We start from the raw sequence: 27,055 nt of genomic DNA, 5'->3' as shown, positions 1-27,055 counted from the left end.
TACTGTAAACCAAGTAAAAATCAGGGGTTTATAAGAGTAGAGGCTTTAATGCAGAGCTCTTATGGTGTACCTGAAGGACAACCACAGTGTAAATCTTCTCCCCTGAGGAAGGAGATTCAGGATGTGGCTTTGAAGGAAAGCAGAGCTGTGTGTGTGTGTGTGTTAGAGAGAGAGAGAAAGACAGAGAGAGAGCGCACACCCAACACACATGTATGCGTATGTGTTGGTGTGTGTCTGTGTGCATGTGTGTGTGGTCCTGTTAGCAGGGTGGAAAATTATTTTTAAGTTTCAGTTAAATATTTGCTTTTTCTTCAAGTTGCCAATGACGCTTTTAGAACTAAAGTAGGGCTTAACACTGGTGAGACGTCTGTGAAAACTTAGACAGCAATGTTAATGTGTGATCATGTGAATAAGAAAAAGCAACAACAACAAAATAAAAACAACAAATTGCAAGCAATTAAAGTCATGTTTATTTTCATCACAGGAATGATAGAACATTTCCCCATCTAGAATTTACATTGAGAAAATACACAGACACAGCTGCAGACATCACAAATGAGTAACTTGGCATCCATAACACGATGGCAAAACCCAAACAAAAATCCAGGTTTGTTTAGTCAACCTGACCAATACTTTGCATTGTGGGAAACTGTTTAGCTAGATTTCATTGCAATACGAAGGTTGACGTACTCTTCCATCCTTGTAAAGAAGGTGCTCTCAGAGATAGCCTTATAGGAAAACTTTCATGGTGTTCCCACAGTGCACTGTTGCGTTTGTTTATTTGTTTTACCTGGGATAGATTACAAACCGACAAACCACACATAACTTATTTCCATCAACTATACAGATTTTTAAGCCTCAGCACTGTATTGAATGACTTGGTAAACAACAGTGAACAACAGCAACATGAAACCTATGATCAGAGTTGTGTCACAAGGCAGCCCCCCAAATACAGCCAGAACACGAACCCTGTACCTGAAACAAAACAGAACTATCAATAAAATTACTGCTGCTCATCTATAAAGACATCTGCATGCAAAAAGATGTAGAAATGTAGTGAAAGAGCCAAATTTGTGGGATATGGTGGATAGTGATATCAAACTCGGTTAAAAGTACAGCCAGTCACCACCTTCGAACTTGAGAAAAACTGAATTGAAACCGAATTTAAACCTGAATGAACTAAATTAGAAAACAATACTCACTCACAGCATACCATCTCTGTTTTCTAGAAGTTCTCTTGTTCACACATGTAACTTTGACTGTCGCAATTCCAGTCAAAAAAATTAAAAATGACAGTCAAAAGAAACCTGGTATGATATCTTGTGACTCTTCGATCATAACTATAATTTGCTCAATTATTTATTGTACCTGTGTAATTTCAAAGGTTGGGAGAAACTTCTAAAAGCATCCTAAAAAATCAACTTGTCAGTTTGAAATGTAGGGCTATTGTTTTTAGTCTGAATTCACAAATATTTTAAGAGCTAACACAACCTACTAACTGTGTATAAAGTAGGGGAAGTCAAGGGGATCCTAAGTCAAAAGAAAGCCGAAATTAAAATGAAACATCCCTGTTCTCTTCCTTTATCAACAGTATGTTGCCATTCATTCCGTATGTCGAGATAAGGATGGTAATTTTTTTTTAAAAACAATCTAATCAAACAATCTTTGTTTATTCAATTATTCAGTTTTTCGCTGCCTTTACCGAACACCACTTCCCATCCTCCCTAAACTTTCGTGCATTCAATGTCACAGCTCAACAAAAGAGGTGAGTCCATGGGCAATTCGAGGGCTATGTTTGTAATAACAGCAGGACAGAGGATTGAATGGTGTAAACAGTTTTAGATAACAGAGAGCAGAGCTAAATTGTTGAAAAAAAATAAAGAGAGTGTTGGTGAGTTTTATGGATATGGATGATACCAAGTTACCATGATGTAAGTCCACACTGCCAATTTTTCATGGGTGCAGTAGTTTTTTTGTATTTTGTTTTTTTTTGTATTATAACATAATTTTTTTTTTTTTTTAATTTTGTTGAAATCAGTTTTCAATTTCTACAGTTGTTGAGCTTTAAAGTCCCTTAAAACAACTCCAAATGACGAGGAATACCGAGATGCTCAGGAAAAAGCTTTTTTTTTTCTTCTTTCATCACAGTCCTAAAAGTGTCTGGTGCTGGCACAGTTGGGTCAAAAATTTCCCAAAAATGTAATGACATTGAGCAATACTGAGTTTTTTACCATGTATTGTCTCAAATTAATATAGTTGATGGCACCCATATCACCACTAACAAGCAATCCAGTAACACGTAAAATCTCTGTCATATGGCCACTGGGAAAATGCAGCTATGCTGAGCTAAAGAACTGGGAACATCTTACTCACTAGTGGTTAGATTTATGGGCTACTTTGAACAATGTGTAATACTGTGTAACAACTCAAACAAAAAGTTTCCTCTAGATTTTGGCCGGCTCTAAAAAAGTAAAGCTTTCTTCACAGCCATCACTGGACTGCCTAGTGTAGGCCTATGGTTTACAGATGTGTTGCATGTCTGAATGGCAGAGGTTCATAAAAACATTTTGATGTTGTTATCCAGTTTGCTCAGAATTCCCAAAATTGTCCATGCACTCCAGAATGACTGATAGAAGCATTTTCTAATATATCGCCTCTCTTGACAGTAATTGCTAAATTGTTACAAATCACTGTTTAAAAAAATGATGTGGTTAAGGTCTGGTAAGGTTTAGCAGTGACGGGAAGGTTACTTTTGAAATGTAATAGGTTGCAAATTACTAGTGACCTTGTTAAAAATGTAATAAGTCATGTAACTATTTTAATTACTTCATCAAAGTAATGTAACTTATCACCTTTGATTATTTTTTGATCGCATTTCTAACAAATGTTTCAAACTGTGTAATAAAGCTGAAAAGTCCCAAAAACATACATATAAACCAGGCAGTGTAAACCTCACAACAGTACTCAAAACTGATTACTGTCAAACTTTTATTAAAAGTTCTTCAATATAACTTAAGATCAGAATGTTCTGATTTTAAATAACAAAATCAATTAAAATATTTGTCATGAATGGAGATTAAACATAAATATGTAGCCTACTGGATGGGCACCAAGCAAAATAAATAAAGACCATGGTGGGGCGGGAGGTACTTAATTTTATGTGACTGATTGCAGTTACATTAACTTACCTGTAGATGTTTGCTCAGGTAACATTGAGCATTTTAATGTTGACACCATTTTCACTGCTGGTAAACAAACTTTACTCTGTACAGTAATGTTAGAGCCCTTTTCTGATTTCAGAAGGAAAATATTGTTGAATTTCCAGCACTGAAAGGTGTTCTTGTCTGACAACATGGCCACCCGCCTTGAAATGGTCAGTTGGTCACAATCATGACAGACTCAGGTTGGCTATCGCAATGATTTGATTGTCAGACGAGAGGCGGTGCAAATTAAACAAGAGAACTAATCAAAAACAGCGCTCAAAATTTGAGCACATATTGCCAAATGAATGGAGCCTGTCTAGACATAGAGACAGCTCCTTGTAAGCCATCCTACCCTTGATGGTGTTGCACTCAAATTTGCCAATGGCTTTGCTGACCCGTGTTGTCCAGAAATATGCCAAAAGAAGGTATTCCTGCAAGGCGAAAAGATGGAAAGCAACAGAATGAATATTATAGTCTGCATATAAGCCTTTTACCAAAAAAAGAACATATTCAGATGTAACCTCTTTGTAATCACCAACATTTTGATTAGTAACTGTGATTTAATTACATATTTTTCTCAGTAACTGTAATGGTTTGCAATTACATTTATTTTGTAATATAATTATGCAACACTGTTATGTGTAACTAGTTACTCCCCAACACTGAGGTTGGGGTACAAAAACCACTTGGTTAGGGTTAGGGAAAGATCATGGTTTGGGTTAAAATGATCACTTGAAACATGGTGTGGGTTAAAGTTAACTTCTATAAATTTAGGCAACCTTCATCGTCATGGCAAGACACAACGACAATCATAGTTACAGTTTTAAAAAGACTGTCCCGAGTTGCGGTTGGAAACGTGTCACTTGTGGTTGGAAATGGGAAGCGAACAACAGTCTCCTGCAGCTAAGTCCACTTTTTGCCATCTCTTCACCACCTCCTAAGAAGGAAATTTGTCACCTTCTGACGACATCTGAACTGCGTCACTTCTCCGGATCATAATTACTACAGCTACTAGATGACGTCTGTTTTTGGCAACTGAATTTCTGACCTACACTGTCATTTTTCTTGGGAGAACAGGCTGCTATCTTGACTACTAAAAGTAAGTCAGCTAATGTTTGACTCATTTTAGCTTTAACGTGTTAACAGTTAAGTCTTGAATCTATGAGATGTGGTACATAGAAGCAATTAAAGGATATGGCTGGCAATTTTCTATAGTGTTCTTACTGTCAACAAAGCTCATGTGCAGAGCCAAACCAACAATGAATTGATTCTACATACAATTATTGTGTGTGTATCTAAAGCCTGATATATCTTAATGTGTAGACCTCCATTGTTGTCCAAAAACTATTAAAAACATGTCAGTGAGCCACACCATTGCGCTGGGTGCCATGTTCCTTGCTTCCAAAAGATTACAGTCACGTTAGTTTGTTTAGAAACAGTTCCAAAGACTAATAATAGTGATCATGCTTTCAGCCTCTGGAGAGTAGTTCCATGTACAGCAGATGCCACTGTGGATGCGAGGGAACATGGTTCCGTTTACGGAGCTTCTCTAACTTCTTGTACTACATATCACAACTTCTTGACTTGTACTGAAGTTCTTTACGATGCTTAATTATTCGCAAAACCCACACACATAAAAACCAGGCAAGTGCACATGATACGAGCACACAGAACAATGTCCGTGAGCAAAAAAACATCCTTGCGAGGGGGCATTTCTGCTCTGCAAGCGCACAGAACAGTATCTATGAGCGGAAAAGCATCCTCCTGAGAGAGCATTTCTGCTCTGCATGTAGAAATGCAGTCCCACAAGCAAAGGGCTGTGACGAGCTCAACCCTCCCTACGTGTTCACAATTGCTCAACACCCGCTTGCTCGTTAAGTTGACTTTTGAGACTTTGGAGGCAAGGACAGAATAGACAGTCTGCTCCTTTGATTGGTCACTTTGAATACTGACCATGACCTTCGTTTGGCTGTTTGGTTTGATCACAGACACAGCTGAAGACAGGCAGTTGCCTAAGAGAACGAAGGGAAACATAAATATATGATACTTAGCGGCTGATTCTCCGTTTTTTTACCACTTTATGAAAAAGTGTTAGATATCGTAGTCAAAAGTCGTAACGCTGTTTAAACCCACTTTCAGATTTGTGAAACCTTTATTTTGCCTATGAAAAAAGAAAAAAGGGCGATTCATTGCTGTTTCTCCATCCAGACCACATTAGACCAGGTCCAGATCAAAAACCACTATACTTAGACTTGTCAAATCTGGACTAGATTACCAAGGACACTCCAGAGAGTCATTAAAACACAGATTCAGATTTGTAAAACCTTTTTATTATATTTGTGAAAACACAAAAAGGGTGATTCATAAATCTGAAACTGTGTTTTAATGACTCTCTGGAGTGTCCTTAGTAATCTAGTCCAGATTTGACAAGTCTAAATATAGTGGTTTTTGATCTGGACCTGGTCTAATGTGGTCTGGATGGAGAAATAGCAGTGAAATCGTCCTTTTTCTGCTTTCATAAGCAAAATAAAGGTTTCACAAATCTGAAAGTGGGTTTAAACAGCGTGAAGGCTTTTGTTACGATGCCTAACACTTTTTCATAAGTATAAGTGGTAAAAAACTGATAATCAGCTGCTAACTATCATTATTTATGTTTCCCCTTGTTCTCTCAGAAAACCGCCTGTCTTCAACCGTGTTAGTGATCAAACCAAACAGCCAATCAAAGGTTATGGTCAGTATTCAAAGTGGCCAATCAAAGGAATGGACTGTCTATTCCATCCCCGCCTCAAAAGTCTCAAAAGGCAACTTGACAAGCGATATGAGCAGTTGCGAGTGCATAGGGAGAGTCGAGCTTGTGCATGTCATAGCCCCATGCTATGACAAGCACAAGCGTTTTTGCATGCGGAGCAGAATTGCTCTATCACGAGAATGCTTTTCCGCTCACGGATACTGTTCTGTGCACTTGCAGAGGAGAAATGCTCCCTCGCAAGGATGGTTTTCTGCTCACGGATACTGTTCTGTGAGCTTGTATCATGTGCATATGAATGGTTTTTATATGCTTGGGTTTTGAGACTAAGTAAACACCATAGTTCTTTGAGAATCTAACAACGTAGTACAAAGAGGATGTTATACATAGCACAGCAAGCTAGTGACGCTCTAAACGTAACCTCACAGAGGAATCTAGAAACACACAATACTTGTATGTAGCATCAATTCATTATTTAGTTGGCTCTGCACATGAGATTTGTTGACAATAAGAAAAACAGGAAATTACCAGCCTTATCCTTTAAGCTTTGGGATGGTAAAAACTTTTGACTTTGACAGAAATGTATTATTTATTAGCTAGCTAGCATTTATATCGAGATGTAAAAAATACTAACTAATAACAATAATAACCGGACTCAGCATCATCATTGACTGCTTTTTGTGTTAAAAATCATGATCATTTGAATAGGAAAAGTCACTAGGCATAGTAAAGTAGGGCCAAAACTTAGTCTTGAGAGGTGCTCTCTGAATCTTTGTGAATGTGCTCTAAACAAAAACTCTTTGCTAGGAAAACAATGACATTTATAACAATTCTATAGAAATACTTATCGAACATGGTCTGTGAGCTGTAACCTTTTGCACATTATGTAGGAACTAAAACAAACATGTGGTTTTTGAAAGTAGCCAAAGAGGTTGAAATGTTTGTTTTTTACAATAAACAACATGGCTTAAGAATTGTTGGTCAACACAGTTTGTTTCCACAGTAGTTTCCATGTCAAGCTGAACAACTGTCTTGGCGCAGTCACATTGTGAGGAATTCACCCACCACGCAATGTGCTGTTAAGCCAGTGGGTTCATACATTTTATAAAGAGTGACTCCTCACTGGTTGGCTGGATCTTTTTATGAAATTGACTGTGTTGACAAAAAGAAGTGTTAGTTTCCACATGATGCATAAACATAATTTTGGACTGCAATAGATGTCCATGTGAATGGTAGCAAAAGAAGAATCAAATCCTAAATACGTGTACTTTGTGTAAGGTATCCTACTTTTAAGATATTATTTGGTCACGTTTCACAGCAAGATTCGCATTATCAGGAGTGGTCACAAATGAACTAATGAAAGTAAGGTACTTGTAATTAGTGGCAAGAAATTCCTGCCTAGTCAGTCAAGGACTACATGGTGGATAGTTGTGGTTTGAAAACAGATTACAACTTTATTAATTAATCAGTATCTAATGATTCCAAGATATGTATAAATCTGAACACTGGCCACTTTTTCAATGCATCGTTCTTGATAAACTTGAAATTATTCGCTAAATGTTATTAATTAATCAGTACTATATTATTGTATGTATGTTGCTTAACATGTCTGTGCCCTCTAAAGAAAGGTAGTACATTACACTGAACTGTTACTCACAATGCATCATTACGTCTCGATCACTTTACCATTACTCACCGTTTTAGTGTACCCACCAGTCGTCATCCTTTCCAACTGGCAAATACTTGAGTTAAACTGAGGTTTGTACCAGTTCATTAATGACATAATACAGAGACTTTGGGATTCTCCAAACAGTATTTAATCATTATTTTTAGAGCAAATTGACAGTAATACACATATCTTGGTATTATTAGATATTTTGATATTATTAGCTAATCAACCCACAAAGACTGCTGTGGTGAGCTACAGCTCCATTACACACTGTGTTTGTTTACTTTCTCCTCGTTTTCACCCACTTTATTTTACAGCAAGATAAAAGTCTCGGTTGTGGTTGTGTGCCATTTATAGATGTTAAGAATTAATCATTGAGTACTGGCTCAGCAACATACAATTGTATGCAGCAGTCTTTTCTTAAGAATTTTTATCATTACTAACTATATGCTTTTCACGATGATGAACTACTCTGGATTGTTTGTGTGTGTGTGTAAAGTTTTACCTATTATTTTAATATAATTTGGTGTGAGTAATTTTTTTGGAGAATAATTCAAAGTTCCCTCATGGAAAATAATTCCATCAGTTTTATCATGCACTTCATCACAGGTGTCAAGGGCCTCTTGTATTTTCAAGATAGTAATCAGTGAAATCAGACGAGAGCAACAGCCACCAGCCTGCAGGTCATGTATACGTGATGTTTAAGGAAACAACTGAGATCTCTGTGGCAAAAATGTTTTCCACCTACCCCTCAGTGGCTGGAGCGCCCTTTGCTCAGCTCTCCCTGAAATCCCCACCTGCGAGAAGAGCTACCAACATCTACTCTGCCCACCTACTGCCAAAGACTCCCAGGCTCCTCATTCCAGCGTGTCTCTCAGCACTGACTCTCTTATCCTCCTGTATACTCTGCCAGAAAAGCACCTGAGGGCCTGCACTCCTCCTCAGGTATTTCTGCTGAAAGCTATAATAAATCATTTGCCTTTTGTGTCTTGGCTTTCTGCCTATTTTGCTAATGTGTTTTCTCTCCTCTATCCTGGTTTCAGAGTTGAAAGAAGCCTACTTTAAATAGGTGAAGGAGTGTGCTAAGACAGATTCAGAGCTTGCAAGTGATTCTTACTTCTTGTCATCACTCCAATGCCCCATTTCCACAGGCTGAATAGCACAGGAAGCATAGTGCTGGAGACACATTGTGACAAGCAACAGGTAAAAGAGAGGAAGAGGAGGGGAAAAGGCTTTTGTCAAAATGTAGTAATTGAATATTTGACTTATACTGTAGTCCTTCACTGATTTTTGTTGCTGTCCACAAGTGTTTTGACCATAGCTCTATATCAAATGCCAGTTACTTCAGTTGTGGTAAGGTGACTCTGCAGGGAAGAAGGGATAGTGTTTATTCAAGGGGGAGAATTTCACATTTTGACCAAATTGACTCTGTATAGAGAACAGCTCAGCAGGCCATGTAAATATCAAAAAGGTTTAATGAAACCATGAGGGATGACAGTTTCCAAAGTACATATTATCTATGGATTGGTCACAGTGGGAAACCGGCCCGCCATCCGTCGGCATTGCTTTGGTGGCCAGAAAGTCATGAGCGATCATTGGAATTTTTTGGTCAGAGCTTCGTGCTTGAGCCCAAGCCTTCCTGACAGCCCCTTCCTCACTGTGTCATCCCCCATGCACACATTGACACAGACACATGCACTCATGTACGCACACTTGCACACACAGTTACACGTGAACAAACAAACACACATGCACACTCTGCCATCCAGCTCAGTGGCTTGGAGCTCTTGCAACGTTCCTAAATCTGCTGCCTGCATTCTGGGTCGGTGGGAGCGGACTTCCTGAAAACAATGGAATGGACTAATCTGCGGATTTGCCAGTGGATTTGATAAAGGCCGATGTTCTAAGCCAAAGTTTCTCTGACCTCTTGTTAAAAACTTCTCATCTCTCCCTGCCCATCCCTCCCACCCTTGTTCTTTTTATGAATAGAGTGAGAGTGGATTACCAGAGGTGCTGTGTCTCTAATTAAACTCTTCTCTCGGTTGCATCCCCCCTTACTTCTGTCCCTCCATCTTCTGTCCCACATGCACCCAGACAATCCCCGCATTCTCTCTTTCTTTTCTGCATTTTGGAACAACGGCTATTTGTAATGAAAAGGCTCATGCTGATGACTCCCAACAGGAGTAAAGCACAGTGGTGTCAGGGTTACAAGTCAAAGGTCAATCCTCAGAGGTCAGGCGGAGGCTAATAAGGTGTTTTGTCACTTAAAGAAATGTCTAATCTCCCTGAGACTCAAAAGGATGCATCTTTCCTTTGGCAAACTTCACAAGTAGCCGCCAACCCCCTCCTCATTCTCCATCTAACCTCCTCTTTCAAGTCCACTCCTCTTTGTAGTCCACCCTTTGTAGTCCTTTTCAACAAGGCAAAACTTTCCAAAGCCATAGTTTGTCTAGGATTAATTTACGGCAACATTTCCTAAATCCCTTCTTTCTATCTGCTCATCATCTCTCATGGAAGGCTATCCAGTGCCAGCCTGTTTGAATAGCTAACTAGTTGTTTCCCGTGAAACAATTAAAATTCCAGCCTTTGGCCTGCACTATGGGAGCTGTCTTGAAACATAGGAGCTTGGTCGGGCACAGATGCAACTTTGCTGACAGGAGCCCACTTGATGAGGGTATTATTTTAATGGAAAAGAGTTGCCTATTCATTACGCGCATGTGGCCATCACTGAGACACAAAGCACAGATAATGACAGGAACCAAGAGCTGGCAGAGTGCCAATTCTGCTAAAAACTTTGCCCACTCGCCAATCTACGGTGCTCCTGACTCAACCAGACAGCTGCAGACAATAAAGTGGAAAACTGGCCTCCTTTATGGTCTTTACTGAGCTCACAAACATCACATTTACATATCTACTGTCACTCATTAGTCTTGTCATTTATTTGACTATATAATACAATATCTTTTCACTCCAAAACCAGGAGTAGATTTTTTTTTTTTTTTTCAACTGTGATAGCCTGCTCGTGGTTTTCACAGCCTTTCCCAGAAATAGATGCTGCTGTGCTGACAGACTGTAGCTGAAACTGCAGAATGCATTTGGTGTTCTTACGCCCATGTTTCCTGTTTACTGTATTATTTTCTTATGTGGTGCTTACTTCCTTATGGGTGGGCAGTAGTATCTTTGGATACATTTTTTTGTGCATGTGTGTGAGTGTGTCTGCATGTTTGTGTTTGCTTCAAAGCATCTCTCTAGAAAATTATTCTCACTACTCAGTAGATACCATTTCTACTAACTGAAATGGAATTTTAACGCTCCCCTAAAATTGCTAACATTTGTGTGAAATGGTGTGAATGTGTGTTTGTCAAATATGCTTGGTTACTCCTAAGAGGAAAACCACAACATTAGGTCAAGGCCATGCGGTGTGTTGTGCCACTGATGGTGAAGAATGTGACATATTGAGGACAAACAGGCTTTTCCACAAACAAAACTATGGGGAAAGCCCACATTCGTGTTTTCCAGTTGTTTGTGAAACAACCACACTGTTATTGTTTTCCTGTCAATATGAATTACAGTAGTGTTGGCCTTCTCTATAATTGCCCATTTCTCTATGAAAGGAATCCCCGGACATCTTTAGACTTTGCGAAGGGAGTAATTCATCGAATGAGTTATGAATGTCTATAATTATAATAATCATTTTGGTTTTCAAAGAAGAATATGTTTTTGCAGTTTTAGCCATTTCTTTGTAATGCAATTTTATATGCAACATTACAACATTATAATACAATGGTATTGTAGGGCAGTGCATATAGTTGTAAATAGCATTTTGACATGAGATACAAAAGGGTTTTGATTGAATGTACCACAGATGTCCTGCAATTTGTCAGTATTTTCAGTAATGAAGCAAGAGCAATTCTGCTGGGTTTCATATTTATTTTACAGAAGTTGTTTGGTGTTCGACGTTGTAGACACATAAAAGGCAACTGCATTGTAACCAGCTTGAGATCTGTTTGGAAAAAAATGTAAGAGATTCTATGCTAACTGTACATTTGTCACAGTAAAGCAGAATGTAAAGCTTTTGCATGTGTGCCAGTTGTAGTACTTAGACAATGCTAAACTTATTCTTATTCAGAGAGATGATACAGTTTTTATGTAGCTAAGTGGTTAATGATATATCCATTGTTAAAATAGCTTCCTTTTGTTGAAATGTCCACAGCTACAGCACTGATGAATAGTAAACACTATTTCTTTACATAAAACTTGCTGTGACAGACTTGGATTTGGTACACTGGATGCTTAATACCTCTATCAAGGAAAAAGAAAACTAGCTGTCAATGCACATTTAGCATTTTTACTGGGAAAGTCGAGAGATACTCTGAAGACCCATACAGAGTGCAGAGCCAGGAGAGGTTCACTGCTATTCATATGGGATGCAAGTGAATTGGACCTCAATCCATGGAATAGTGGGTGGTGCAGGATAGACCAACAACAGGAAACAATGGTGGAGGTGAGAGTTGAAAAAGTAAAAAAAAAAAATTGGAAAATGAGGGAAAATTTCACCATGAATGATTTCCACCATTTTTTGTCACCAGCTGTGGAAGAGAAGATCATTGTTGGTGCATCTGGGATTCTTCTTTTGTATGACTCGTGTCTCAAAGATAACATACAGCCAAAAATTAAATGCTGCTTGGCACAAAGTGACAGCCCCAGTGATAAGAGAGAAGTGGTGAAGACAGTGTGATTTGTTCTCTGTTTGTTGGTCTTTGGAATAATAGGAGTCTCTCCCCAGGGACAGATATATAGCAAACCCAGGCTCAGGGCCTCCCTTGTGCCTTGTTCTCACCCTTTCCCTGATTGAAAGAATATTATTGGTATTAAAAAGGTTACTGATTTTCATGGATACAATCATTTCATGTTTCCTCTTCTTCCCTAACATGAACCTCTCACGGGGACAACCATCTCTTCCTGTCTCTACCACTTTTCTTGAATAGAGAATTCTTTTCTCATGAGTGTCATGGCCAAATGTGTTTGTTGGTACAATCATCTAACAAGCGAGTTGCTGCAGCGGGGAAAGTTCATGTATGTTAGTAACAACAGTGTTACAGTGGATATCTGGTGGAATTTTGCAAAGAATGTTTTAGTTTCCCTTATGTGTTTTTACTTAAAATGTCTACTGTAATAACTCTTTTTCACTGTTTGATTCTGGCTTGAACACAGAAGTTTCATCTTCCTTAGCAACAAATGTGTTCAGGTGCGCAGCGGTGGGCATTAGTTTGTAGTGTGCAGATGGGCCCATTGACGATGATAGAAGAAGCATTTTGAGGGTATTTGTAAGTTATTTAAAAGTATATAAATATACATGCATGTTTAAAAGACACATCATTTTATGTAATTTCTTACATCTAAACATCATAGTATAACTGTAGCCATTGGGGGAACTCTTAGTTGGAGGCCACAGGCAGTTTCCCATCTTGTCAAATGATCCAAAAAGTATGTCCCTGTCTCTTGCTGGTCAACATACTATAGTTCAAATTCCAGGCTCCTGAGTCAGTGAAAGTGGCTATCGCTAGGCATAACTCTACACATTTTCAGGCTCAAATCAGCATTAAACAACTTACCGCAACAGTACATGTTTTACCCAGTAACAAAATGTTAATGATGAACTGTAGAACCACAGATTCTTACACAATGCGATGTGGTTTCCTTTCTGAACGCTCTGTCTCATTTGGCAAAGAAACCTCTAATAAGGTCTGTTTTTCTCTGAATTTGCATGACTATTTTAATACGATTTAAGATTCTTGTGATGAAAAATTATGTTAATGTCAACCAGTTGTAAAATGCTTAGCAGTCACAGCCAGTGAATCTTTTTTAAATCCTCTGTTACATGTTTGAAGTGTAACGTAAAGAGTTCCTCACTTCTTACAGGCAGCGGCTAGATGGTTGTTCCTCATTGATGTTTCTCTGTGTGGTCAGTTATTTCAACGGTGGGTTACAGCTGCTCTGCTTTTGCCGTGGCTCCCAGGCTTCTTGCGCGTCCTGTGGTTTGGTATCACCCAAAGGTGTCTGATGCATTTGGCCGTCGTGCTCGGGTGGCCTGCCCTGCGGTCGCCCTCTGTTTGGGTTTCTGCTTCATGCTCAGATTAGCAGCTATCTCCACTGGGCTCTGGCTTTTCCTGGAAGCTGGCTCATTCATTGAGTATTTGCTTATGTTTCAGTGCGAACTGGCACACTCTTCCGTGTTCCAGATAGCCTCCGCTCTGAATGGTTCAGCTCTGTGCCAGAAGCCATTGTATACTTCTCTAAATCTCCAACTATTGACTTACAGATTCGACTATGGACGGTACAGCCACTTAAACCTGTATCTCATCTCTTCGAACATAAACAAATTTCTAAATCACATAATCAAGTATAATAACATACAATACTTGATACAGAGATTATTTTGTTTATAAACATGTATATTATACATTTTTGGTCAATATATGTTTGTGTGGCTTGTTTTAACTCTGGATAACTCGCTGTGTGTTTGAGCAGTTTACCTACCGCTGCTTGTGTGTGCACTACTATTTGTGTCTATATGGTGTTTGTTGTGTGTGTGTGTGTGTGTGTGTGTGTGTGTGTGTGTGAGACTTCTACAATTTACAAGTTTTTATTATCAATATATCTTATTGCATATGATTGCATATACAACAATCTCCAGTAATAATAAGGAATGCCATACTCAGAGCTCAGAGCTTAGCATCAGATGAAGCAATATCAGTTGCGCCGGCAGACTCGAGTTAGTGATACCTCTCTGGAGGTTTCACCACACAACTCAAACATGATCAATCCCAATAAAGCTGTCATATAGAGCATAAAGATTTCTTCTTTACACCCTGCTCATCTCTCAAAAGCATTTTGTCAAAAATCAGTGACATCTCTCCGTATGATGTATACAGCTTTACAACATGCCCTGCTTGTAAGGTTATTCCGTCTCTAATGAGTGTATCTACTTGCCAAAACTGCAAAAATTAGCGGAGATGATTACACTGCCTTTTTGCAAACTCTATCTGCTAATCTCTTGTTCTCTCGGTTTCATTTACCCTCTGCCTCTCTGTCTGCTTGGTGGGAATACATCATTGTCTCAGCAGCTAGTGTGTTTCAGTCTCTCTTTGAGTGATAAGTAGAACCCATGAGACGTGCCAAGTGCTGTTTCCCAGAAGTTTACCAAAGGACATTGCAGCACCTCTCTTGCTCTTGTTGCTTTCATTGTGCTTATTTGCATTCATGATTAGTCTTGCTCTACTTGAAGTGTGGCCTCATCCCCGCGGCATGAGTCCAGGGCTTTTGTTGGGGCTCTTATAATAAATGCAAAGCCTGGCTTTCTTGATTGGCTCTATCATTGTCTCGTTAGCTGCTCTGTGGTTTCCTTCATTTGGACCAGTATACAGAGATGCAGAGGCTGCTATTCCTCCTCTCCAGGATAAGATAGATAGACGGATGGACATATAGCAGTAGATAGGTAAGGAGATACAGTTGCATAGATTCTAGTTACAAAACATGAGCTTCCACTGAGCCAAGACTAAAGCTAGGTATTGTTGGAAACTTTCCAAACACCAGTTCTAATAAATCAAATTCGATACTGGCTCTCCAATGTTATTTTTCATGACATCTTTTATGTTATTGAATAGACAGAGATTTAGATATGTAGATGAATGAGAAAGGCACAGATTGAGGGAGAAAGAGATAGAAAAGAGGATGTGAGTGAGGCAGTTGCCTGGCAGAGGTAGAGGCGGGTTAACGCAGCGGCGGTCCAAGCCCTGTCATTCTCACGAGAGCGCTGCTGGTTTAGATTTGGAAGCAGGGGCACAGTGCCAGGGGCTCTTTTCACCGGGGATGAGCCACTAATCTGAGTTTGTGTCCCACTGATGGGGCTTCCTGACCAGTTGAGGATGTTGTCATCATTGGTTAATGTTGAACTTGCTCACGGGGGGTCACATGAGCCGCTGCCAAGCAGTCGCTGCAGGCAGGGTGGGAGAGGAAGGGAGATGGAGAGAACGGTAATGTGCTGGTGATGTGATGGACAGAGGTGTGTGGCCTGGGCACTGCCATTTTCCATTCTAAATGGAAAAGGCCCCATTTATGTTGCACACAAGCTATTTTAATTTGATCTTTCTTTCTATATTTTAATTATTTTTTCTTCATTGTTGTTTATCAGTGACATTTTGGCAGTTGGCACCATTATTTTGTCTTAAAATTGACTGTAACAGAGAGTGAAAATAATACCATACATAAGTATTTCTCTTAGAAATTAGATTTTACAAGTACTTTTATTTGAGCGCTTCTGTAGCTCTTTACAGTTAGAAGTCCTTGCAGTCAGAACGGCCATTATACAGGTTCCTGATTGACTGACCAGTGAATACTGGTTCCTCTATAGAGTTGTGAAGTGGAAGGAGCCATTTCTATGGTTCCAATAGACAATATTAAGTGACTCACAGTTGGAGCACTTCTATAACTGCTTGGCATGAAACTCTTCCAAATTTATCATCAGTACGGTCCATTAACAACTGCATTAGAAAATATCTTGTTCAAGCCTTTGCACAATAAAGTTTGCCATGATGTGCAGCTAACATTAAAAGTGCAATATGCAAAAGATTTTTTATTTTCTACTGGTTTATACATTCCTCTCTCAATGTTAATTACCAGCATACGCTCCCAGATATACTGTAGAATGCACTGTCATGGTGGCAAGCTGTTTGTCTCTGCTTATGGACGGCATCCTACTCAAAAACCACTAATGGGCATTTGCAGCACTAATCTAAGGTGACGTTTCTACAACAACCTGCACTAGAAATGATAAATAAGTAAGTGTGTGGAAGCTTCCCTCTTCCATTACAGCTCTCAGTGCCAGAATGAGAACATTTTGTGTAAATCTCCTCCACTGGGCAGACTTGATATTAGGAAAGACATGTGTTTATTTAAAGAATCATGGAGAACCAGGTGGCTGGGGTTTGCCACATCAGGTCAATTCAGATAGTCTGTTAAGTTGTCATTGAAAAGTGTAATAAACTTACTTTCAAGCACTTTCCTGTGCCTGTCTAAACAGCCTTGGATTCATTTATTGTCTTATATGGCAAATCCTACAAATCTGGCACCTCAGTGGGCAAAAACAAACAGTAGAACAGTATTTTCAACACTGTTTGACCCAAGTCTGCTCCAGAGGAAGAGCGGCTACAGTAGAAGGGCTATATTTACTCTCCTGGTTCCAGCTGAGAGCTTTTTGAAAGGAACCAGCTCCTGCACCACAGGAAAGGTGTCATGGTTTAGCAAGGTGTGGGCACAGCACATTCCTGGCATCACATGCCAACCCGCGGGTGGAAGCCACCCTGCTACCGGCCCTCATGCGGCTGGTGAATGGAGGCTGTTGGATGGTGAATGAGGAGCTTCAGGGATGGGTTCATGTTGAGGTAAACAGAAAGTGTGACTCACTGCTAGTCCAGACAAATGCCACCCGAGACCACAGACAGATAAGTCTGCCACACTGTCTGTCAGCCACAGATGATGTAACAGGGATCAGACCCCCTCCACACCCACCCTCCCCAGCTCTCCTCTCCTCCACTCTGCTGTGTTTGTCATCTGCCTCTTTGCTGACAGCTTGGTATAGGCCAGGTTAGACCAGTCCAGTCACCACAGAGCTCTCTATTCCCTCTTCTCTGTGCCTCTTAGTCACCTCCCAGACTAAACCAGCTGATTCCTGCTTGCCACTATGATGCTAAAATAGTTGCATTATGTGATTGCCATCTGCCCAGCCAGACATGAGCTGTGTTCAATAAATTGTGTTCTTCTTTTCAGCATCCCAGACACCATGCTTTAAGATGCAGATGTGAACTCAGCCTGATGTTTCTCATACACCATTTTCCCTCCAGCTAAGTGAGGTGCACAGTAGCCCAGAGGTGTGTATTTGGTTCAGCAGTGCTCACATTACCTACATGCTTAGCATTCATCTGTCAGGTATAGGGAGGAATGTGTTCACAGCAGTCTTGGCTCATTGCATCTCAGATATCACACCACCACCATGTCTACCAGAATAAACATTCAACAGAAAGGGAAAACATGCTGCTGTAATTCCCATGGGAGAAAATGAAGGAGGGAAAACCTCCCTCTGCGGTTGTGGTGGTCGTGCTGACCTCATGGAGGACCTCTTGGGATGATAATTGAAGGAAGAGGTCAGTTTGGTCACTTTATGGCACCTCATCAATGTGGGTGTATATTGAAATAAATGAATGCATGAATGGTTGTTCATTGCCTGCTTACCACCGGTTATATAGTGTAAATCGTCCATTTTAATTTTCCATGAGGGGTTTAGCTGCATATTTTTGATACAGTCAGACATGACCTGCGAACTGATCCATCATCAGTTGATGAGACTGAGCTACAATTACATGGGCCAAAGTTTTCTTTCTGAATATAATAAATTTGACCAACTAGTCTGTCAAAAGTGACATGATTGCTAAATAAAACAATCAGATAAGCTCTCTTGTTGATATGATTCATATTAAGCAAACAAAAGGAGAATGTGACTGATATGTGCAATACAGCCAATCTTTCATTGCACTATAGGCAAACTTTCGAAAAGTTTTGAAAAACATGAACCTGCGTCAAGCTGCGGCACTTTTATTGGTTTATTGCAATGCTTTTGTACTGATGCAACAGTTTTACCACGACTATAAAATTTCATACTACAGCGTAGTACGGGCGAGTACATTATAGTCTCTTACGACATTTTCCTCCTCTAAAAACGCTCATTAAAATCCTTACACCGAATCAGCTCCTTTATTTCAGAAACATATAATGTTAGTGTTTATCAAATATGCATTTTTATATACAAGATACAATTCTGTAAGGGAAATCTTCCAGATACCTTCATTTCGTATTTTCAAAGTCATTCACAGATTAATTCTAACTGAACCAGTCATCTAATCTTCATCCAAGTTCAGCAAAGTCCTATAAAATATGTTTTAAAAGACTTTAAACTCTGTTTAATAATTTAGGTTTTTCCTATGTCATGACCAATATGTTTGACATTGAAAATTAGGTATCAAATTTCCATATTGACTTTGAAAATTGAGATCTTACCAAACTCCATCCACTGATGAAGATCATGTGATAAGGTTCAAAGCTCTGGAATAAGCTAGTATGTGGACCTTGAGTTAGGATTGTTTTATCAAATTGTGAATATTGTTTTATATTTTTCAGCTAGAGGTAATGAATATGTTTTTCTTCTTCTTACACATTATTTTGTGCACTTAGTTTGACCTTAGTTTAAACTTATGTAAATAAATAAAAGTGAAGCCTGTTTGCTTCCTCACCAGTGTGTATCCATGTTGTTACTGTATTTTATTTCTGCTCAAGCACACACACCAGCCCAGATGCATACATATGTCTGCACATCTCCTCTATACGGGATTATGCCAACACTTCAGCAATGCAGTGAAAGTGTATGATAGGGGGTCTGGAAGCGGTCGCAGCTGGTTGTGTGGGTTACCATCACAAGCTGGGCCGGTAGGATGCAGCTCTCAACACCAGTCAGCAGAGCTGCTGAGAGGGGTCCTGGAATTTACACGCATAATTATTACTCTCTTCTCCATGGCTTTAAGAGGCTCACTGTATGTGTGTGTGTGTGTAAGACATATGATGGCATGTGTATTTGTCTTTGTGTGGTTTTGTGAACAATGTCACGTTCAATTGTATCAGCCTCACTCACCTCTTCACTAATTCGTATTTTGGTTTCAAGCCTCCACATGTTTGTTTTGACAATTCAGCGTGGGAAACACAAACATACAGTGAACTGCTACCTCTTTATTTGTGTTTTCATACCTACACGAATCCTCTTGTATTATGAAGTATCACTAACAGGCACTGTCTTGTGTTGCTAGAATACATCATTAATATACTGCCTTGAGAGTGGCCTTTGAGGTAATCTTGAAGTTGCTTGCTCTAACACTAGGTGTCAGTGTCGTGTCTGGCTCTCTTGGTGCCGGCAGCAGACTTTCCATCTTCACTTTATTACTGACTTTGAAATGCTCTTACTGAACAACTCATTAAACGAAGGAGACAGAACAACAGTTATAGATGCTCAGATTCAAATTTCACTTTTGCAGATCTTGTTAGGAAAGAAACAGGGAGCTGACAGTGTACTGTTATGACTATTCGTTCCACCATATTGAAAGTCCCTCATACAACAAAGAAGATGCAATAAAAAAAAAGTGTTTGAAGTTTGGTGTTTGCTGATTAATTCATCAGTTAAGCCTGTATTCTTCTTTGTCTCAAGTTTTATGAAACACCCTATAAAAAGCCAAACACATCTTTAAAATAAAATTCCTCTATTAAAATTCATTTATAGATTAATACAACTGGTTTGCATTCCTTTCAGAGTCCATAAAATACAACCACATATCACGACCTATTTGGTAATGTACTGTTAAAAGAAGTTAATCATTAAGTGGGGAAGTGCATGACCTGGTGAATGTGCTATTTTTAAAATACTCCATAACACACGGTTTCATTGAATAGACAAAAGCCTGCACCTCGACCTCTCCTAGGTCATCTCAATAAAGACCTTTGTGTGCTGATAAGGACTGAGGAGAGCACACTCTATGATGTCTTCATTACAGGAAACAAAGCAGAGGAAGATGGGTCTGCACAACATTAGCGGCCCAATCATGAACAACAGCATCTTGCACCAACAAGGGGGGCTATGTCTGACCTTCCACATCTGACCAGAATAGACCGCTAATATACTCCCTTTCTTGCCAGATCTCTTCTTCTTTCACCCAGTTTCACCACAGCTGTCTCTTTCTTATCTTCTCTGTTCCCCTACTTTTTTGTTATCTTTAGTTTAATCACTGAGGAGTTGTTTTAGGCTCAGCAACTTGCTGGTAGCTCAGTTCATGATGATTATGCAGATTAGTTCACCCTGACAGGGTGGTATTGTTACTGGAACAAGGAAGAGTGTTCCCGGTTTTACAGATCAAACCAGCCTCAAGGCTTTATAGCTACCTCAGAGCAATTAAATGTAGCATTTTCAATTGAAGGTGTGTTCATGGTGCAGGTGGTGTGTTGAATGTACTGTATGTGCATATTTTATGTCTCCATTTTATGACTCCATAGACTTAAAGCAGAGTAGGGATTTCTAATACAATTTCACCTACTTCCAAGGTGTATGGAGAAGGAAAGAAGTTTGAAGGGGTCAGCAACATTTGTAGTATAAAGAACAACTTTATTATGAGACCATAATACCATAATAAAGTTGCTGTTTATACTATAGGTGTTGCTGGAGTCTTGACCCTTTCTTACTCCATAGACTTAGCAGTCATATTCCTCAAGAAGCACAATAAAAATGTGCATTTGCATTTACGCATTCAGCCAAGCAGGAGCTGCCCCTGTTAAAAGGCAGTGTTCACCCCCATTCATCCTCATCTACTTTTCTTCAGCAATGCACATCACAACATGGCTTAATCCAGAGATTGCACCCAATTCTTCCCCCCACTAGTTCAGTTTAGTAGTCCTTTCCCTTGAGCATGCCACTGTTGGGCAGTAGTATGGCGTCTGTCTCAACTGACAAGCCCCGTCTTCCTGATGAGAAGGTTATGTCTTCTTTCTCCACTGCGGAGAAACAATGCGTTTTTAAAAATAAGGCTGTGTTCCACACTGTCCTACAGATGCATTTGCAATTAACTGGAGGAAATGCTGTGTGCTTGGGTGCATTGGGGGGACACATCACAGTGAGTGCCGTTTATTCTCCCTAAATTAGCGAAGTGGGCTAACACAGAACTGCATTCATAAGCATGAAGCGTACTCAATGCTTTACTTTCCCCTCGATACTTTTCATCTCAAGAAATCAATGGATACATATCATAACTCCACAGGCAGAGACCTTTAATTAAAGGGGCACAACATCGATTGTACACATGAAGATCAGTTTACTCATTATGAGGAGTACTACTCAGTCTGTGAAAACCCTCATATCATGTCTTCTCTGGATAGATAAGTCTTGTCAAATCTAAAAAAAAAAAAAACAGTGATGATGTCATGAGGGGGTCATCTTGGATTAGCCATGAGACATAGCAGAAAGCCTGCTTTATGAGTTGGTGGTGTGGAGTTTGAAAGATACAGTATGGACATTTAACCAGCAGAGACTGTCTAACCAAAGATGCTATTTAGTTGAATTATGGTAAGTGTAGGATCCAGCTCTTTTGGTGCTTGACCATCCTAGGGACTAAAAGTCACAATATCTCGGCCTCTGCTACATTGACCGTTCTATTTTTTTAAATCTGTCTTTTCCACAATCCCCAACTTGTTTAAGTACAATACTATACTATAATACCAAAGTACCCCCTTAATGATTGTATGCTTCTCAACTAGTCACTTAAATCTTGGATAAGAAGTGGATGGACTGCGGTACTTAATACATAAGGCTGAACAGGCTCATCTAAGCATGTAAATCTACTGTTTATGATCTACAAGGATGAGTTGTAAGTAGTGGGGTCTGCCAGTGAATACATGTATGGTTATAATATGTAACAATTCATTTAAATTGGGGATTGTATGTAACATGTATTGTCTTGACTGCCTATTCATATTTTGCAGATTAGACAATGACCAAACCTATAAACTACTCCATTAAATCAAATATTTTTGCTTCTAAGCATCTGTATATACATGTATGTGTATGAGAGACAAGGAGAGGTGGTGGCTAGTGCATCTCTCACCGTGAGGTTGTGTAGTTCAGCCGACGTTCCACTGTGATGCAGCAAGGTGTATGATATCTGCCAAGGAGTAAGGTAAATGCTCGGTAGCCATGGCCACCAGGAAATGAACCCACATAAACAGTGTTTGTTTTTGAAACACATGTACACTTAAGGTAATGGCTAATCTCTTATCTGAAGAATCACAAATATGTGTTCCAAGTTTAAAAAGACCGTGCGGATCCATGTGGAGTGGAGTGCCTATATGGAGTAGCATGCTTTGCGCGTCATAGAGGAAATTGCAAGATTATGCCCTAGTCTTGGCCAGTAGTAATTACTGAAGAAGTGGCCTATAATCTGTGGTTGTTCTGTGATGTGTGTGAGCATTACTGTGATTGTGTGGAGGCTGGGATGGCATTGTTGCACATATTTTTGTACTCTTCTATAAAGGTTGTTTGTGGCCAATCAAAAGCGTATCATACGCACTTCACCTTTGAGATAAAAATAGTTTAGATGCAAAATATGATGTAAAAAAATTAAAGCTATTCTTATAATGTGGCTGATTGCAAAAAAAAGCGTTGATAAAGTATAAAACGATATATTTAGATCCTTATGATAATGTTTTTTGGTTTTTTTTGTTTTCAAAGATGGAAACTGATCATTGCATAAGTAACATACATTTCGGCTATCATCTATCATCTACTGGAAGGGAAATTGGGCATCAGCTTTGGAATCACATAGACTAGTAATTACAAACTAATACCAAATAAGCCCGGGAGCCCAGGAACAATAAAAGCCCCTATTTTAAAGTCTCACCTTTGATCTCACAAGATCACTGGCATACGTTTAAATACTCATCAGTTTTTCTTGGCTCTTTCTTTCTCTTGCTTTCGTCACCTTTTCTCTTGGCACCCATTTTAACATCAGGATTAAAGCTTCTCAGAAATTATTAATTAATATAAAGTTATATTTACCAGCCAATCGTAATTTTTGTGTCATTAAGGCCTTATAAAACCCTTCATTTAGAGGAGAGCACCTGCTCTACCTGCCATCAGCTCCTCATGTGCTGCGTGCAGCTGCTGCCTTGGCTGGCCCATCGCTGGTTCAGTTCCAGGCCCTGAAGCCCTTTACCATCAACACTCACTCAGAGGTACCACATTAAGGTTGGTGACAAATGACCCCTGAGGTCATGGCACATCATAACACCACATCATAACACCTCACAGCAGCTCATGACAGCTCATGGCAGCTCAGAACATCTCGTTCCAGCCAAGGCTTTGATGCATGCCAGTCTTATTAACCACAAATGGAGGTTGAGTGTTGGATGCGTCTGCTGGTGGCGCAATTAGGGATTTCCCAGGCAGAGAGGGAAGGTCATTAGGTCAAAACGGAGCTGAAATTAAAGGGAAAGGATGAATAGATATATTTGTTGGGCCTGACACCTGTCTAATTTTGAGTTGCAACCCCAAGCACATACAGTACCAGTCAAAAGTTTGGACACACTTTCTCATACAAGGGCATGGGAAGGTGTGTCCAAACTTTTGACTTGTACTGTATGTCATATCAGAAGATGCTGCACACCCTACTTCAGTTAAGAGAAACTCGTAATGTGCACAGACAAAGAATTTATTAGGAACACCTGTGCAATCTAATGCAATCCAAGGCAACAGCTCTGCCATAAATTCTACTTTTACAAAGCCTATAAATTTTCAGTTTTTGTTGACATTGTCAGAAAGGTAATAATTCTATTTTATGTTTATTATTGAGGTCGTAGTGGGTGGTGGTGGTGGTGTACTGGAGTGCATAATATTGAAAATGCTCCTAATATTTTGTCCGTTTATATGAACTATAAACGTCTCCCTTTTAGTTTCTTTTCTCAAAGGAGAACACAGGACATGTGATTTACAGAGCATATATTTATGCAGTAGCAGCAAAAAAACATGAAATTTGAAGTCTTCCTTTTAATCTCATTCACTGTTTCATTCCAGTAGTACAAAGAGGAAACAATAGAAGAAGTTTAGCCAGCCAAATACTGTACATTCTGTATTTGCAATTTTGCAATTGATATTAACACGTAATCTGTTGAAATTCAAGCAACCCACAAAGCTTTGCTCTACTTTGTGGAATTGACATTGTTCAGTTATACAATGGGTCAGGCGGACAGCACATTTTAAGCACACTTCCTGCTGAAATGCTGTCTCTTGTGCTTATACAACAAATTTAACATTTGAGCAGATGATTTCAGACCGAAAATTTAATTTACCAAAACATTCAAACAACATTACAAGGGAATAAATTGAACTATCGCATTTTTTTATTCAAAATAGTTCAGATTTTGAATAAAAGGAGACAACCCTAGAGCTCATTTCCTTTGAACTGATCTGTGGACACTGTGGACAAGATAAGTGATAGGTGTAATGACCCACCTGATAAGACTGGCCTGTTTAGTTTTTTGCATGCATATATGGTGTGTCTAAATTGTATGTTTTCATGTTGATTTTTATCTTTTAGGATAGTACTATATTAAAAAAAACTTCACTTACTTACTGTTCACATAGTATAAACTCAGTGATTACCTTTTCCTGCTGCTGTACTCCTTTTACCCATATCACCTGCTTGCCAGCCCCACATGCTTCATGGGCCTTGTTTGATTGATTATTGTTCTACATGAAAACAGAATGGCTGAAGTGTTGCTATGGAGTGGAGAGGAGAGTAAAAGAAGGATATAAGAGTAGAAAGGGGAGCGTTTTGTTTGAGAAACGCTCGAACTTTCAAAAGACTGTCTCTTTCTGTCTTTAGACTGTCCTGTGTTTCCCTTCCCTGCGTGCTGATTTATGGGCTTGACCGTTGCTGGGATACGGACGCGCACAGTGGTTCTTCATCACTCTGACTGGCCAGCAGTGCCAGAACCTGGTCTGGACACAGAGCCAAACACTAATGTGAGTACAAAATGACCTGAAGTAACTGTAACCTAACCTGCCTGTCTTAAGAAAACACAAGCAATAGCCAGTGTGCATGCATCATGTCAAAGTCAGCACAGATTAGATCAATAACTCGATCAAATAACAATCACCAGCCAATAGACTATTGTTAAGTGACCTGAGTTTACATCTGCCTGATATGGATACAGACTCCAGCCGTAGACTACTGCTCTCTTGCTACGCTACCTATCCGCTAACACGCAGGCTAATTACCGCATAATGACTTAATGAGAGCTGCGGGTTTGACTCAGCAGGAAACAACTGTTCTGTTTTACATCCAGTAGCAGGCTCCTGCAGCATGACTCACCCCTGCTTGGCCCAGTCCTTGGCTCCATGCACTGGGAGACAGTGCACAGGCCTGCCTGCCTGTCTGACTGCCTGACTGACTGATTGACACAGAGAGGGATGAAGGGGGCATGTGGTTTAAGAGAAAAGGTGGAATTAGGGGTGAGATAAAGTACAGTTGTTGTTATTGAGACTTGAAGGGAAACAAGGGCTTTAGACAGGGGTCAGATGTAACTATAAGGTTACTTTCAAATGCATTTGAATTTTGTTTTTTGATTTCTCATCCGTTCATTGACTTTAATACACCAAAAATGCAAATCCTATTGTTTAATAATGAGTAAATGTACATTTACAAAGACTTATTTTGTCTATGAAAGGAATAATGGATAATGCTCTTCCTCTCAATATTTAAAAGAATGTGATTTCATTAAAGTACATCAATACAGATAAAACTGTTTTTATGTTGCGGCTATATTATCTATACCTGAATTTCCTGATATTCTCAATACAAATGCACATAGAATTAAAAAACAAACAAACAAACAAAAAACTATTACCCATAACATACTAAGAAAACATCCTATCAGTCGATCCACCTCCTGGCGGAGAAAACATTGGGTCAGGCAATGTTTAACCTCTAAGATTCTATAATCCTTCCTTAATGCTGGCTCACTCTTCCACTTAAATGGTTTGCATGTCTGAAGCTAAGCTGACAAGATGGAGGTATTGACATGAATCCGGCAATAAAGGGCTGCCGGCTCCAGTTCGTAATTCCCTCTGAGGCCAGTTGGCTTATGCAAATAGTAGACCACCCGTTACCATTGAAGAAGGATTAGAAACCCACTGTAATGAGCCTGCAGTCAGTCAGTGAATGACACGTTTGGTTGGATGAAGCAGAATCATTTTCATTGCCAAATTCAATAAATGGTGCAGTAAAGAGTTTACCAGTATGTTCATAAACATGGTGCAAGAGCAACAGAATCTCACATACAAACAAGCTCTATCACCAGTTGATTTATAGCACCACGTTCATATGATTTATACAGACAGCAGCAGTCACTGCACCTGCGCTGTTTGTTTTTTTTTCCACGCCTGAGTTGGTACATTGCCTACATAGAGCCATGATGGATGTTTGCATAAGGCTTAAAGAGCCGACATACCACAAAAGGTAAGGTTTATCTGCCCTAAAGAATAGGACATCATATTAGATCAGATGAGCTTATTAAGAAATTTAAATGAGATCAAGATCAATGAGTAGTGCCAGTGCAAGTACTGTACCACTGTATGTTCGGTGGTCGATGATACATTTCTGATCTGACAGCAACAATATGAGTGTTGTACTGCAAATTTATATGAATTGATAAAATGTAGGTACAGTGCTCAAAAGATATTATGTCATGGTTTGTGACTAAAACTCCCCAAATTATACTTTATTGTATCTTTTTATC

The 27,055-nt window shown here is 39.5% G+C and overlaps 1 long non-coding RNA gene across 5 annotated transcripts; it reads left to right on the top strand.

The window, feature by feature from the left end:
* The first annotated feature begins 473 nt into the window (after nucleotides 1-473).
* On the top strand, nucleotides 474-26,037 carry LOC122986555. 5 transcript variants are annotated; one of them, XR_006404322.1, is made up of 5 exons: nucleotides 474-4,302; nucleotides 8,374-8,563; nucleotides 8,662-8,821; nucleotides 25,141-25,280; nucleotides 25,607-26,037. It is a non-coding gene; the product is annotated as an uncharacterized LOC122986555 (long non-coding RNA). The 5 variants fall into 5 exon arrangements; XR_006404324.1 differs by having other exon boundaries at nucleotides 25,604-26,037; XR_006404325.1 differs by lacking the exons at nucleotides 25,141-25,280; nucleotides 25,607-26,037 and adding exons at nucleotides 17,447-17,547; nucleotides 17,654-19,720.
* The last annotated feature ends 1,018 nt before the right edge of the window (nucleotides 26,038-27,055 follow it).

This window comes from Thunnus albacares, chromosome 7 (genome assembly GCF_914725855.1).
Source record: "Thunnus albacares chromosome 7, fThuAlb1.1, whole genome shotgun sequence".
NCBI classification, from domain to species: domain Eukaryota; kingdom Metazoa; phylum Chordata; class Actinopteri; order Scombriformes; family Scombridae; genus Thunnus; species Thunnus albacares.
The sequence above is the reverse complement of the archived record's forward strand: the minus strand, read 5'-3'. Positions and strand labels throughout refer to the sequence as shown.